The sequence below is a fragment of the Cervus elaphus genome, chromosome 25, assembly GCF_910594005.1.
Source record: "Cervus elaphus chromosome 25, mCerEla1.1, whole genome shotgun sequence".
Lineage (NCBI taxonomy): Eukaryota > Metazoa > Chordata > Mammalia > Artiodactyla > Cervidae > Cervus > Cervus elaphus.
In genome coordinates, this window is record NC_057839.1 from 10,001,873 (window position 1) to 10,014,620 (window position 12,748).

The 12,748-nt window shown below is 37.3% G+C and overlaps 1 non-coding gene across 1 annotated transcript; it reads left to right on the forward strand.

Moving 5' to 3' along the window:
- Positions 1–5,113: 5,113 nt before the first annotated feature.
- TRNAG-UCC lies at positions 5,114–5,186 on the forward strand. The gene has a single exon. It is a non-coding gene; the product is annotated as a tRNA-Gly (tRNA).
- Positions 5,187–12,748: the final 7,562 nt, after the last annotated feature.

A 12,748-nucleotide genomic window follows, 5' to 3' on the forward strand; every position in this document is an offset into this window, starting at 1 on the left:
AGTTTTAGTTTGGTTCATCAGCTGACGTTTCATCAGTAACTGGGATATAATAAGTCTTTGTGTTTATGTCTTACAGTTGAGACTCTGTGGGATCTGGTTCTAGTTGGCTCCCTGTTATTCGGACTGGCTCATTGTTCAAGCAACAGAGTTCTTGCCAGAACTACCCATTGTGCCAGTGGGGGAGTCATGGAAAGATGTGGTTGGTTCTTCCAGGCTCCCAGATAACTTCTTAGTAGGAGATACATATGCACTGGTGGCAATTCAAACTTAATCAATCCACTGTTACCTCTTCAAGTGTACAAGGGTATAAGCACACTGTTTTTACTTGTAGAATTGTTAATAACAGTGAAAAGTTATGCATTCTCGAAGTCTATCTATAGAAAATGGTTACAAAAGATGATAGTACTTGCATTGTACAAAAACTTAAGCAGCTGTTAAAAACAGAATGTAGAGTAGCTGTGCTGAATTCATATTAAATAAATAAAGCAAATTACAGATGTATATTATGATTATGATTCCATTTTACAAAACCTCAACCTTTATCTTCATGTCCATGCATGTATGGCTATGTAATAGAAAAGTCTAGAAAATACAAGTGAGCCATTAATGAGTTTAGCTTTCAATAATGGAAGAAAAATGCTTTCATTTAAATATATATTAAAAAATTTTTCACAGTGAATGTATGATTTTTTTAAAAACTGAGGCAAAATTCACACAACATAAAATTTATTGCTTTGAAGATTTTTAAAAGTGTGCAGTTCACTGTTTTTTCCCATACATTCAAAAACTTGTGTAACTATCACCTTTATCTAACTACAGAACAGTCTCATCACCCTAAAAAGAAATCCTGTACCTGATAAGTAGTTACTCCCATACCCCTCTCCTTTCAGTTACTATGAATCTATTTTCTGTTTCTATGGACTTGCCTCTTCTGGACACATCATATGTATGAAATCATATAGTTTGTGTTCTTTTGTCTCTGATTTCTTTCATTCACCATAATATTTTCAAGCTTCAGCCACTGTTGTAGCCTGTCTCAGTATTTCATTCCTTGTTACAGCTAGGTAATATTCTGTTTTATGTATAGCATACCACAGTGTGTTTATCCATTTGTCTGCTGATGGATATTTGGGTGTTTCCATTTTCTGGCTATTAAGAATAATACTTTTATGAACACAATGTTCAATATTTGTTTTGTTCCAACACCTGATTCCACTTCTCTTATATATTCCTAGTTGTAGAATTACTGGGTCATAAACCACCTGACCTGCCTCTTGAGAAACCTGTATGCAGGTCAGGAAACAACAGTTCAAACTGGACATGGAACAACGACTGGTTCCAAATAGGAAAAGGAGTACATCAAGGCTGTATATTGTCACCCTGCTTATTTAACTTATATGCAGAGTACATCATGAGAAACGCTGGGCTGGAAGAAGCACAACCTAGAATCAAGATTGTCGGGAGAAATATCAATAACCTCAGATATGCAGATGACACCACCCTTATGGCAGAAAGTGAAGAGGAACTAAAAAGCCTCTTGATGAAAGTGAAAGAGGAGAGTGAAAAAGTTGGCTTAAAGCTCAACATTCAGAAAACTAAGATCATGGCATCTGGTCCCATCACCTCATGGGAAATAGATGGGGAAACAGTGGAAACAGTGTCAGACTTTATTTTTCTGGGCTCCAAAATCACTGCGGATGGTGACTGCAGCCATGAAATTAAAAGACGCTTACTCCTTGGAAGGAAAGTGATGACCAACCTAGATAGCATATTAGAAAGCAGAGACATTACTTTGCCAACAAAGGTCCGTCTAGTCAAGGCTATGGTTTTTCCAGTGGTATGTATGGATGTGAGAGTTGGACTGTGAAGAAAGCTGAGCACCAAAGAGTTGATGCTTTTGAACTGTGGTGTTGGAAAAGACTCTTGAGAGTCCCTTGGACTGCAAGGAGATCCAACCAGTCCATCCTAAAGAAGATCAGTCCTGGGTGTTCATTGGAAGGACTGATGCTGAAGCTGAAACTCCAATACTTTGGCCACCTCATGCAAAGAGTTGACTCATTGGAAAAGACCTTGATGCTGGGAGGGATTGGGGGCAGGAGGAGAAGGGGATGACAGAGGATGAGATGGCTGGATGGCATCACCAACTCAGTGGACTCACTCCAGTGTTCTTGCCTGGAGAATCCTGTGGACAAAGGAGCCTAGTGGGTTACAGTCCATAAAGGTCTCAAGGAGTCGGACACAGCTGAAGCGACTTAGCACATACACACACAATGACTAATGACATTGAGAATCTTTTCATGTGCTTGTTGACCACTTGTATATCTTCTTTGGAGAAATGCTTGGTCAATCTTTTGCTCATTTTTTGCATGCTTCTGCTCTGTTGTTTATTAATAAGAGTTTTAAAATACAGTTTGGATACTAGATTCTTATTAGATATATAATTCAAAAATATTTCTCCCTTTGGGCTGTGTTTTCACTTGTTTTGAGAATGTCCTTTGATATACAAAGTTTTTAACTTTTGATGAAGTTCAATTGATTTATTATTTTCTTTTGTGGTTTATGCTTTTGGTGCCAAATCTAAGAATCCATTACCAAACCCAAAGTCATGAAAAAATACCCCCATGTTTTCTTCTAAGGGTTTTATAGTTTGGGCTCTTTCACTTAGGTTTTTGATTCATATTGAGTTAATTTTAGTACATAGTGTGACATTAAAAAAAAAATTCATTCTACTGTATGTCAATATCCAATTGTCCCAGTATCGTTTACTGAAGACTAGTTTTTCCCCATGAATGATCTTAGCACCCTTGTTGAAAATCAAATGACCATAAACGTGAGCATTTATTTCTGGACTCTCAATTCTATTCCATTGATTAACATGTCTATCTTTATGTCAGTGCCAACTGTCTTAATTACTGATGCTTCGTATTAAGTTTTAAAATAGGGAAATGTTAGTTTCTCTGCATTAATCTTTTTGGATTGTTTTCCATATTTAAGACTTCCATATATAAGACTTCCACATGAATTTGAAGACTGATTTTTCTAGTTTTTGCAGAAAGGTCATTGAAATTTTGAATTGGACTGCATTGAACCCGTAGGTCATTTTGAAGAGTGTTGCCATCTTAGCAATATTATGCCTTCTGGTACACAAATGTGGTCTATCTTTCTACTTATTTAGCTATTCTTTAATTTCTTTCATTAGAGTTTCCTCCTTGGTTAAATTTATTTCTAAACATTTTATTTTCTGATATATTATAAATGGAATTGTTTTCTTAAATTTCTTTTTGAGCTATTTTTTGTTAGTGTGTAGAAATATAACTGATTATTGTATGCTGATGTTGCATCCTGCAACTTTGTTGAATTTGCATATTAGCTTTAAAAGTTCTTTCGTGGATTCTTTAAGATTTTCTATATATAAGTCTATATCTTCTGTGAATAGAGGTACTTTTACTTTTTCCTTTCCAATCTGAATATCTTTTATTTATTTCTCTTGCTTAGTTGCCATAGCTAAAACTTCCAGGTCAGTGTTGAATGGAAGTTGCAAGTATGAACATCCTTGCCTTGTTCCTGATTATCAGAGGAAAATTATATAGTCTTTCACCATTAAGTGTAATGTTTATTGTAGGTTTTTATAGATGCCCTTTATCAGGTTGAGCATATTTCCTTCTATTTCTAGTTTGTTCTGTGTTTTCATCATGGAAGAGTGTTGGATTTTGTCAAATAGTTAATCTTCAACAATTAAGATATTATGCATTTTTCCCCTCATTCTATTAACCCAATGTATTTCATAGATTGATTGTTGCCTATTGAACAATTACTTAGATAAATTCCTATTTTACCATGGGGTATAGTCTTTAATATGTTTCTGAATTTGCTTTGCTAGGATTTTGATTAAGATTTTTGTATTTATCATCTTAAGTGACAATAGTCAGTAGTCTTCTTATGGTGTCATTGTCCTACTTTGGTATCAGGATAATGCTGGCAACACAGCATGAATTAGGAGTGTTTGCTACACCTCTACTTTTTGGAAGGGTTTGAGAAGAATTGGTGTTGTTAAAATGTTTGATAGAATTCACCAGTCTTGCAATTTGTTATTGTTTCTATAAGTTTTTTTTAATTACTGATTTAGCTCTTTAGTTGTTATAGCTTTATTTATATTTTCTATTTTTTCTTGAGTAAATCTTGATAATTTTTGCATTTTAAAAAATTTGTTCAATTTAAGTTATCTCATTTGTTGGCATATCATTGTTTATACAATTTTCTTATAATTCTTTTATTTGCTTAAGGTCAGTAGTAATGTCATGACTTTCATTCCTTAATTCAGTAATTTGCATGTTCTTTATAAAATTTGTCATCTAGATAAGTTTTGTTGATCTTTTCAGAGAATAAACCTTTGATTTTATTGATTATTGTTTTTATGTTCTCTATTTTATTTATCTCTGCTATAAACTGTTTAATTTCTATTTTATATTAGAGTATAGTTGATTTACAATTTTGTGTTAGTTTCAGGTGCACCATAATCTTTATTATTTACTTTTTTCCATCTGATTTGGGTTTATTTTTCACTTATTTTACTAGCTCCTTAAGCTGGAAGGTTGGCTATCAATCTGAGATCTTTCCTCTTTTTAAATGTAGTCATTTGCAGCTATAAACTTCACTCTAGCACTCCTTTCACCACATTTCATAATTTTGTATATGTTTTGTTTTCATTTTCATTCTTCTCAAAATATTTTCTAATTTCTTTTGTGATTTCTCTCCTTATCCATTAATGGTTTTAGAATGTGTTGTTAATTTCCACATATTTGTGAATGTACCAGATTTCCTTCTGTTATTGATTTCTAATTTCATTCTGTAGTGGTTGGAGAAAATACTTTGTATAATGCCAATTTTTTTTTTTAATTAGTGAGGTTTGTTTTGTGGTCTAATATGTGATTTCTTTTTCCCTCTTGAGAATGTTCCATCCATGCTTGAAAGAATGTGTATTCTGCTGTTGAGTGGATGTTTTGTCTGCATCTGTCAGGTGTAGTTGATTTATAATGTTTTTCAAGGCATCTGTTTTCTTGTTCATCAGCTGCTTGTATTTCTATTCTTTGTTGAAAGTGGGGATTTGGGGACTTCCCTGGTGGTTCAGTGGCTAGGACTCTGTGCTTCCAATGCAGGGGGCCCGGGTTCAAACCCTGGTCAGGGAACAAGATCCCATGTGCTGTAACTAAGACCTCATGAAGTCAAATAAATAAAATATATATTAAAAAAAAAAAAAGAAAGTGGGGATTTGAAGTACAAATTATTATTATTAAATTGTCTATTTCGTCACTCAATTTTGCAAGGTTTTGATTCATATATTTGGGGGGCTCTATTGTTAGATGCATATATGTTCACAATTGCTATATCTACTTGATGGATTGAATTTTCTTATCATTATATAATGACCTTTTTGGCCTATTATAACAATTCTTGTTTTAAGGTCTATTATGTCTGGTATTCATTTAACCAGTTCAGGTCTTAGTTATGCTTGCATGGAATATCTTTCTTTTTCACCCTTTTACTTTCAACATATTAGTGTCTGCATGTAAAGTGAGTGTCTTGAAGGTGGTATATAGATGAAATTTTTTTAATGAAAAATAAAATCCATTCTGCCAATCTATGCATTTTGATTGGAGAGTTTAATCCATTTGCATTTAGAGTAACTACTGATTAGGAGAAACTTACATCTGTCATTTGCTATTTGTTTTCTATATATTACATATTTTTTGTCACTCAATTACTCCATTACTGTTTTCTTCTGTGTGAGATATTTTATAGCCCAACAGTTTGATTTCCTTCTCACTTATGTTACTATAGAATATTTTTAGCATTATTTTGTGGTTTTTCTGAAGATTATAATTAACATTTTATTTATTTTTTTTTTTAATTTTTTCAGTGGGTTTTGTCATACATTGACATGAATCAGCAATAGATTTACACGTATTCCCCATCCCGATCCCCCCTCCCACCTCCCTCTCCACCCGATTCCTCTGGGTCTTCCCAGTGCACCAGGCTCGAGCACTTGTCTCATGCAACCCACCTGGGCTGGTGACCTGTTATAATTAACATTTTAATTTATAACAATTTAGTTGAATTAATATCAAAAGCAAAGAGATCCAACCAGTCCATCCTAAAGGAAATCAGTCCTGAATATGCATTGGAAGGACTGATGTTGAAACTGAAACTCTAATACTTTGGCCACCAGACGCAAAGAACTGACTCATTTGAAAAGACCCTGATGCTGGGAAAGATTGAAGTGGGGAGGAGAAGGGCATGACAGAGGATGAGATGGTTGGACGGCATCACTGACTCAATGGACATGAGTTTGAGTAAGCTCCAGGAGTTGGTGATGGACAGGGAAGCCTGGCATGCTACAATCCATGCAGTCACAAAAAGTCAGACACAACTGAGGGACTGAACTTAACTGAATATAAACATATTTTCAATAGTTTACAAAAGTTTGCTCTTACATTGCTCTGCATCTCCCTTTTATATTGTGATTGTTACAACCTGCATCTTTATGCATTATGTTTCCATCATTATTTATAATTATCATTTTAGGTACTTGTATTTTAAATCATATATGAGAAAATTGGAGTTACAAACCAAAAATTCATTAATAGCAATTTTCATATTCACTTCCATAGTTACCTTTACAGTTTTTCTTTATTGCTTTGTCTAGGGAGAGTCCTTTCATTTTATCCTGAAGGGCTTGTATTAGTATTTCTTATCCAGCAAGTTTTCTAATGAGAACTCTCAATTTCTGCTTCTTGGGAATGATTTCTCCATTTTTGAAGGATACTTTTCTAGGTAAAGAATTCTTGGTTGACAGTTTTAAAAAAAAAAAACTTTAAGCATGACATTTCACTGTCTTCTGGCCTCCTTGATTTATGATGAGAAATCAGCTTTTAATCTTATTGAGGATCCCTCATACAGCAAAACAATGAGTCACTTCTCTTGATGTTTTGAGGATTTTTCTCTTCAGTTTTGGCTTTCAGTAGTATAATTATAATGCTTTTCACTGTGGATCTGTTTGAGTTGATCCATCCTGAGATTCTTGGACAATCTTGGAAATGTAGATTCGTTTCTTTCAACAAATTTGCAAAGGATTTTGGTCATTACTTTTTTCAAAAATCATTTTCTTTTTCTCCTCTCATTCTGAGAGCCTCATTAACATATGTTGATATGGATGATGGTGTCTTAAACTCTTAGAGTCTCTTAAACTCTGTGTATTTTTCCTCACTCTTTTCTTTCTGCTCCTTCCACTGAAAAATCTCAAATGAACTATCTTCAGGTTTGCTAATTCTTTTGCCTGCTCAAATGTGCCATTGAATCCCTCAAATTAATTTTTCATTTGAGTTGTTGTTCTTTTCAACTCAAGATTTCCTATTTGGTTTCTTTTTATACTGCCTATCTATTTAATGAGACACCATATTTATGGTTTCCTTCTGTTCTTTTACTTATTTTTCTCTTTGAGCATGTTTTAAATACTTGATTTATAGCCTTTGTCTAGTAAGTTCAAATGTGTGCTTTCTAAGAAACGTGTCTATTAATTTGGGTGGTTTTTTTTTCTTGTATGAGCCGCATGTTTTTGTTTCTTTACATGCCTTGTTATTTTTTGTCAACAACAAACTTTTGTTGTTGTAGAAACTTTAATGTGAAAACTCTACAAGTCAGATTCTCCCCCTTCCAAAAGGTTTGTTGTTGCTGCCTATTGTTGTTTATTTTTTTTAAAGTAAATCTTCTAAATTAATTTTGCAAGGTCTGTAGTTTTTTTTTCATGTGTGACCACTGAGATCTCTGCTCCACCTAGTCAGCTAGTGATTTAATAGAGATTTCTTTAAATGATTGGATTCAAAAAACAAACAAAAGCTACCGAAATTCTCACTCTTTGCTGATGGGCTCCACACACAGGTATGTTGGTCAACAGCTTTCACATTCACCCAGGCAATTTATAATTCTGCCTTAGTTTTCAGTTCCTAATTATGAAGAGTCTGAAGGTCAGCCAGAGGTGAGAGCTTATGGACTTCTCAGATCTTTTCTGATCCTGTGCCCAGACCTAGGCATGCACTAGACTTTCTAGAGTCTTAGGAACGTATTATAACTTTCCAAAGTGCTTATTCCCCAAGGCATTTCTTCCCGCAACCTTTCTTCCCAAACATTTTGATTAGCCCATTGTTTGCCCCAGTTGTTATCCCTTGTCCCAGGTGGCCATGCCTAATGCTTTAAATATTTTTGACAAACACTCCTCTCCTCCCTGACATTCCCTCAGCTGAAACAGTTCTGAATTAGGTGAATTAAAGAAAAGCCCCTTGAGGAGTCCTCCAGGGAGCCACCAGAAGTCAAAACGAACAGTCAGTGTTCATTTAGGTCCATTTGGTGCTCTGTGGGACCAAGAACCTATAACAGGCTATTGTCTTCAAAGCTGCTACTGAGTTGGGAGAGAGGACAGAGCCATGGTAAGTTAAAACGCCACAAAGCCGTCTCACCAAGATTGGCCGGTTTGTCCTCATTAAGCGTTCACTTTGTTGCTATAAACTTTGGATTAGTTTCCAGAGTCCTGGTGAAGTCGATTCTGACAGTTTTTTGTTTTGTTTTTTGCCGGTTTATTGCTGCTTTTTGAAAGGATGTGATTTTGGCGCCCCCACAATATTCCAGTTTTTACTATGTCACCACACAAATGACTTTTTATAGTAAGTTCTTTGTGTTAACTGCAGATTCACATGTGTGTGTTAGTCCCCCCCCCACCGTGTCCATCTCTTTGTGACCCCATGGACTGTGGCCCACCAGGCTCCTCTGTCCATGGAATTCTCAAGGCAAGAATACTGGAGTGGGTTGCCCTTCCCTTCTCCAGGGAATCTTACCGATTCACATGCAGTTGTAAAATACTATGAAATTTTCCCCAGTGACATTACCTTGCAAAACTGTAGTACAGTATCACAATGAGGATACTAACACTGATACAGTCAGGATATAGATGAGTTCCATCAGCGCTAACGTCCCTTTTATAGCCACGTTTGTGTGCTCAGGCCTTCTGTGGTGGCTCAGATGATAAAGAATCCGCCTGCAATGCAGGAGACCTGGGTTCGATCCCTGGGTTGGGAAGATCCCCTGGAGAAGGAAATGGCTACCTGCTCCTGGATTCTTGCCTGGAAATTCCATGGAGAGACAAGCCTGGCATGCTCAGTTACCTCAGCTGTGTCCAACTCCTTGTGACACCATGGACTGAAGCCCACCAGGCTCTTCCCTGCCATTTCCTACACCAGGGAATCTTCCTGACCCAGGGATCAAACCAGCGTCTCTTAGGTCTCCTTGCATTGGCAGGCAGATTCTTTACTACTGCACCACACGGGAAGCCCTTTTATAGCCATACCCGTTGACAACTATCCCCCCGACTGAATTCTAGGTAATCAACTTCCATAGCTGTGTTGTTCCAAGAATGTTGTAAAAAATGGAATCATATGGTAAATGGCCCTTTGAGGTTGGTTGGTTTCAATCAGCATAATTCCCTGGAGATTCATTTAAGTCATGGGTATCACCAGTTTGTTTCTTTTTACTAATGAGTTCATAACAAAAACATCCAGGAAAACCTCATTTTCTTAAGACCACCAAATTAAACTTTGTAAACTCACTTTTACTAAGTTTTAGAAGCTTGGCCACTGGCTGGGTATTGAAGCAACAAATGGCAAAGGGACAGTTCCTGTGCCCAGGTGACTTTGGAAGACAGAGATTGTAAGAGACGGGGCTACAAAAAGATGCCTTAGTTCCTATTGGAGCAACATTCTATGGAAACCCAAGAGAAAACATATTGTGTTCTACGATAGTAGGGAAATAGACAAAACCAAAGCAATGATATTACCTTTAGGAGGATAAGGTTTGCCAGAATATAAAAGACCATGCATGCTATGGTAGTAAGAAGTAACCAGTGTGGGGCTAGTGCTAAAGTCCTCTCAGGGAGTTTAAAATCCACTTCACCCCATATTAACATCTGATCTTGGGCAGGTAACACTAAGCCTCAGTTCCTTATTTTCCACATGTGCAAAATGGGATATGGTAATATATGCATCACAGGATTAAATGAGATGCTATATAGGAAGGGGACTTTCCTCGAAGCTCAGCTGGTAAAGAATCCATCAGGCAATGCAGGAGACCTCAGTTCAATTCCTGGGCCAGGAAGATCCCCCAGAGAAGGGATAGGCTACCAACTCCAGTATTCTTGGGCTTCCTTGGTGGTTCAGATGGAAAAGAATCTGCCTGCAATGCTAGAGACCTGGGTTCGATCCTTGGGTTGGGGAGATCCCCTGGAGAAGGGAATAGCTACCCACTCCAGTATTCTTGCCTGGAGAATTCCATGGACAGAGGAGACTGCCAGGCAACAGTCCTTTTGGTTTCAAAGAGTTGGAAATAACTGAGCAAAGGGCCTGTGGCACAGACAGCACTTCATAAATGCTACCTCAATTACTATTGTTGTTATTTCATTTTTAGCCCACCAGCTACTGTTTTAGCCTCTTGCCCATATTATATCAGGGCCGATATATAATTATCAGAGCTTTGCCTGCAAGTTTTCCAAGGTTTAGTGTTTAAAGTATAGAACCTTTCTGCCATGAGCATCCAGAGTTTCCTTCATGGGACTGTCTCTTGGCCTGACCATTTCTGTTTCTCTTCAAAACTTGCACAGATCCATCTGGGCATTGGAGGAGTGACCATGCAAAAATCCCTGTAGCTGAATGTCCCCTAATGCGGGAGGTCCTGTGTTTCGGAGATAAGAGATGATGCTGAGTCGTGCCAGAAAGCCCTTCCAGTATCTAGAAGTGAAGGGTGCTTGCTGGATCTCTCTGGACTTGCTAGACTTAAGCATTACCTGCCCATGACTGTATGGGGGTACCAATACTCTCCACAGTTTGTAATCACTGCTGCTCTTGAAAAGGGCCACAAACAGCACAGAGGTAGCACTAGGTGCTGGGAAAGCAGGAGCCTGGATTTCTGGAGTCCATGGTCCTCCTGGTCTATGGTCTTTCCAATGCCTACACTCATGCTAAGTCACTTCAGTTGAGTCCTGTGTGATCCTGGGCAAGTTGCTTACCTCTCTGTGTCTCAGATCCTCATCTGTAAGGTAGGAATGATAATGGCAGGAGTGCCACAGGGTTGTCATGGAGATGAAATATGATATTGCAGGCAAGCTACTTCTACAGTGCCTGACACATAATAAGGGATCAAGGATTATTAGTGTAATATAAGAGAAATTATTATTTCTAATGAAGTGACAGATACAAGAGATACAGAGAAGAACAGAACATCATCTCTATTCTCAGGTTGCCCATAGTCTGGATAAGAAAGCAATGGAAAAGAAAGACAGTATTTATTTATTTCATTGCTCAAATTGTTTCAACTTTGGTCATTGGAAGCTTTTTTTTTTTTTTTTTTTATTAGTTGGAGGCTAATTACTTCAAAACATTTCAGTGGGTTTTGTCATACATTGATATGAATCAGCCATAGATTTACAGGTATTCCCCATCCCGATCCCCCCTCCCACCTCCCTCTCCACCTGATTCCTCTGGGTCTTCCCAGTGCACCAGGCCCGAGCACTTGTCTCATGCATCCCACCTGGGCTGGTGATCTGTTTCACCATAGATAGTATACATGCTGTTCTTTCGCAACATCCCACCCTCACCTTCTCCCACAGAGTTCAAAAGTCTGTTCTGTATTTCTGTGTCTCTTTTTCTGTTTTGCATATAGGGTTATCGTTACCATCTTTCTAAATTCCATATATATGTGTTAGTATGCTGTAATGTTCTTTATCTTTCTGGCTTACTTCACTCTGTATAAGGGGCTCCAGTTTCATCCATCTCATTAGGACTGATTCAAATGAATTCTTTTTAATGGCTGAGTAATATTCCATGGTATATATGTGCCACAGCTTCCTTATCCATTTGTCTGCTGATGGGCATCTAGGTTGCTTCCATGTCCTGGCTATTATAAACAGTGCTGCGATGAACATTGGGGTGCACGTGTCTCTTTCAGATCTGGTTTCCTCAGTGTGTATGCCCAGAAGTGGGATTGCTGGGTCATATGGCAGTTCTATTTCCAGTTTTTTAAGAAATCTCCACACTGTTCTCCATAGCAGCTGTACTAGGTTGCATTCCCACCAACAGTGTAAGAGGGTTCCCTTTTCTCCACACCCTCTCCAGCATTTATTGCTTGTAGACTTTTGGATAGCAGCCATCCTGACTGGCGTGTAATGGTACCTCATTGTGGTTTTGATTTGCATTTCTCTAATAATGAGTGATGTTGAGCATCTTTTCATGTGTTTGCTAGCCATCTGTATGTCTTCTTTGGGGAAATGTCTGTTTAGTTCTTTGGCCCATTTTTTGATTGGGTCATTTATTTTTCTGGAATTGAGCTGCAGGAGTTGCTTGTATATTTTTGAGATTAATCCTTTGTCTGTTTCTTCATTTGCTATTATTTTCTCCCAATCTGACGGCTGTCTTTTCACCTTACTTATAGTTTCCTTTGTAGTGCAAAAGCTTTTAAGTTTCATTAGGTCCCATTTGTTTAGTTTTGCTTTTATTTCCAATATTCTGGGAGGTGGGTCATAGAGGATCTTGCTGTGATTTATGTCATAGAGTGTTTTGCCTATGTTCTCCTCTAGGAGTTTTATAGTTTCTGGTCTTACATTTAGATCTTTAATCTCATTGGAAGCTTTTTTAATTTATCTTTTGCATCCATT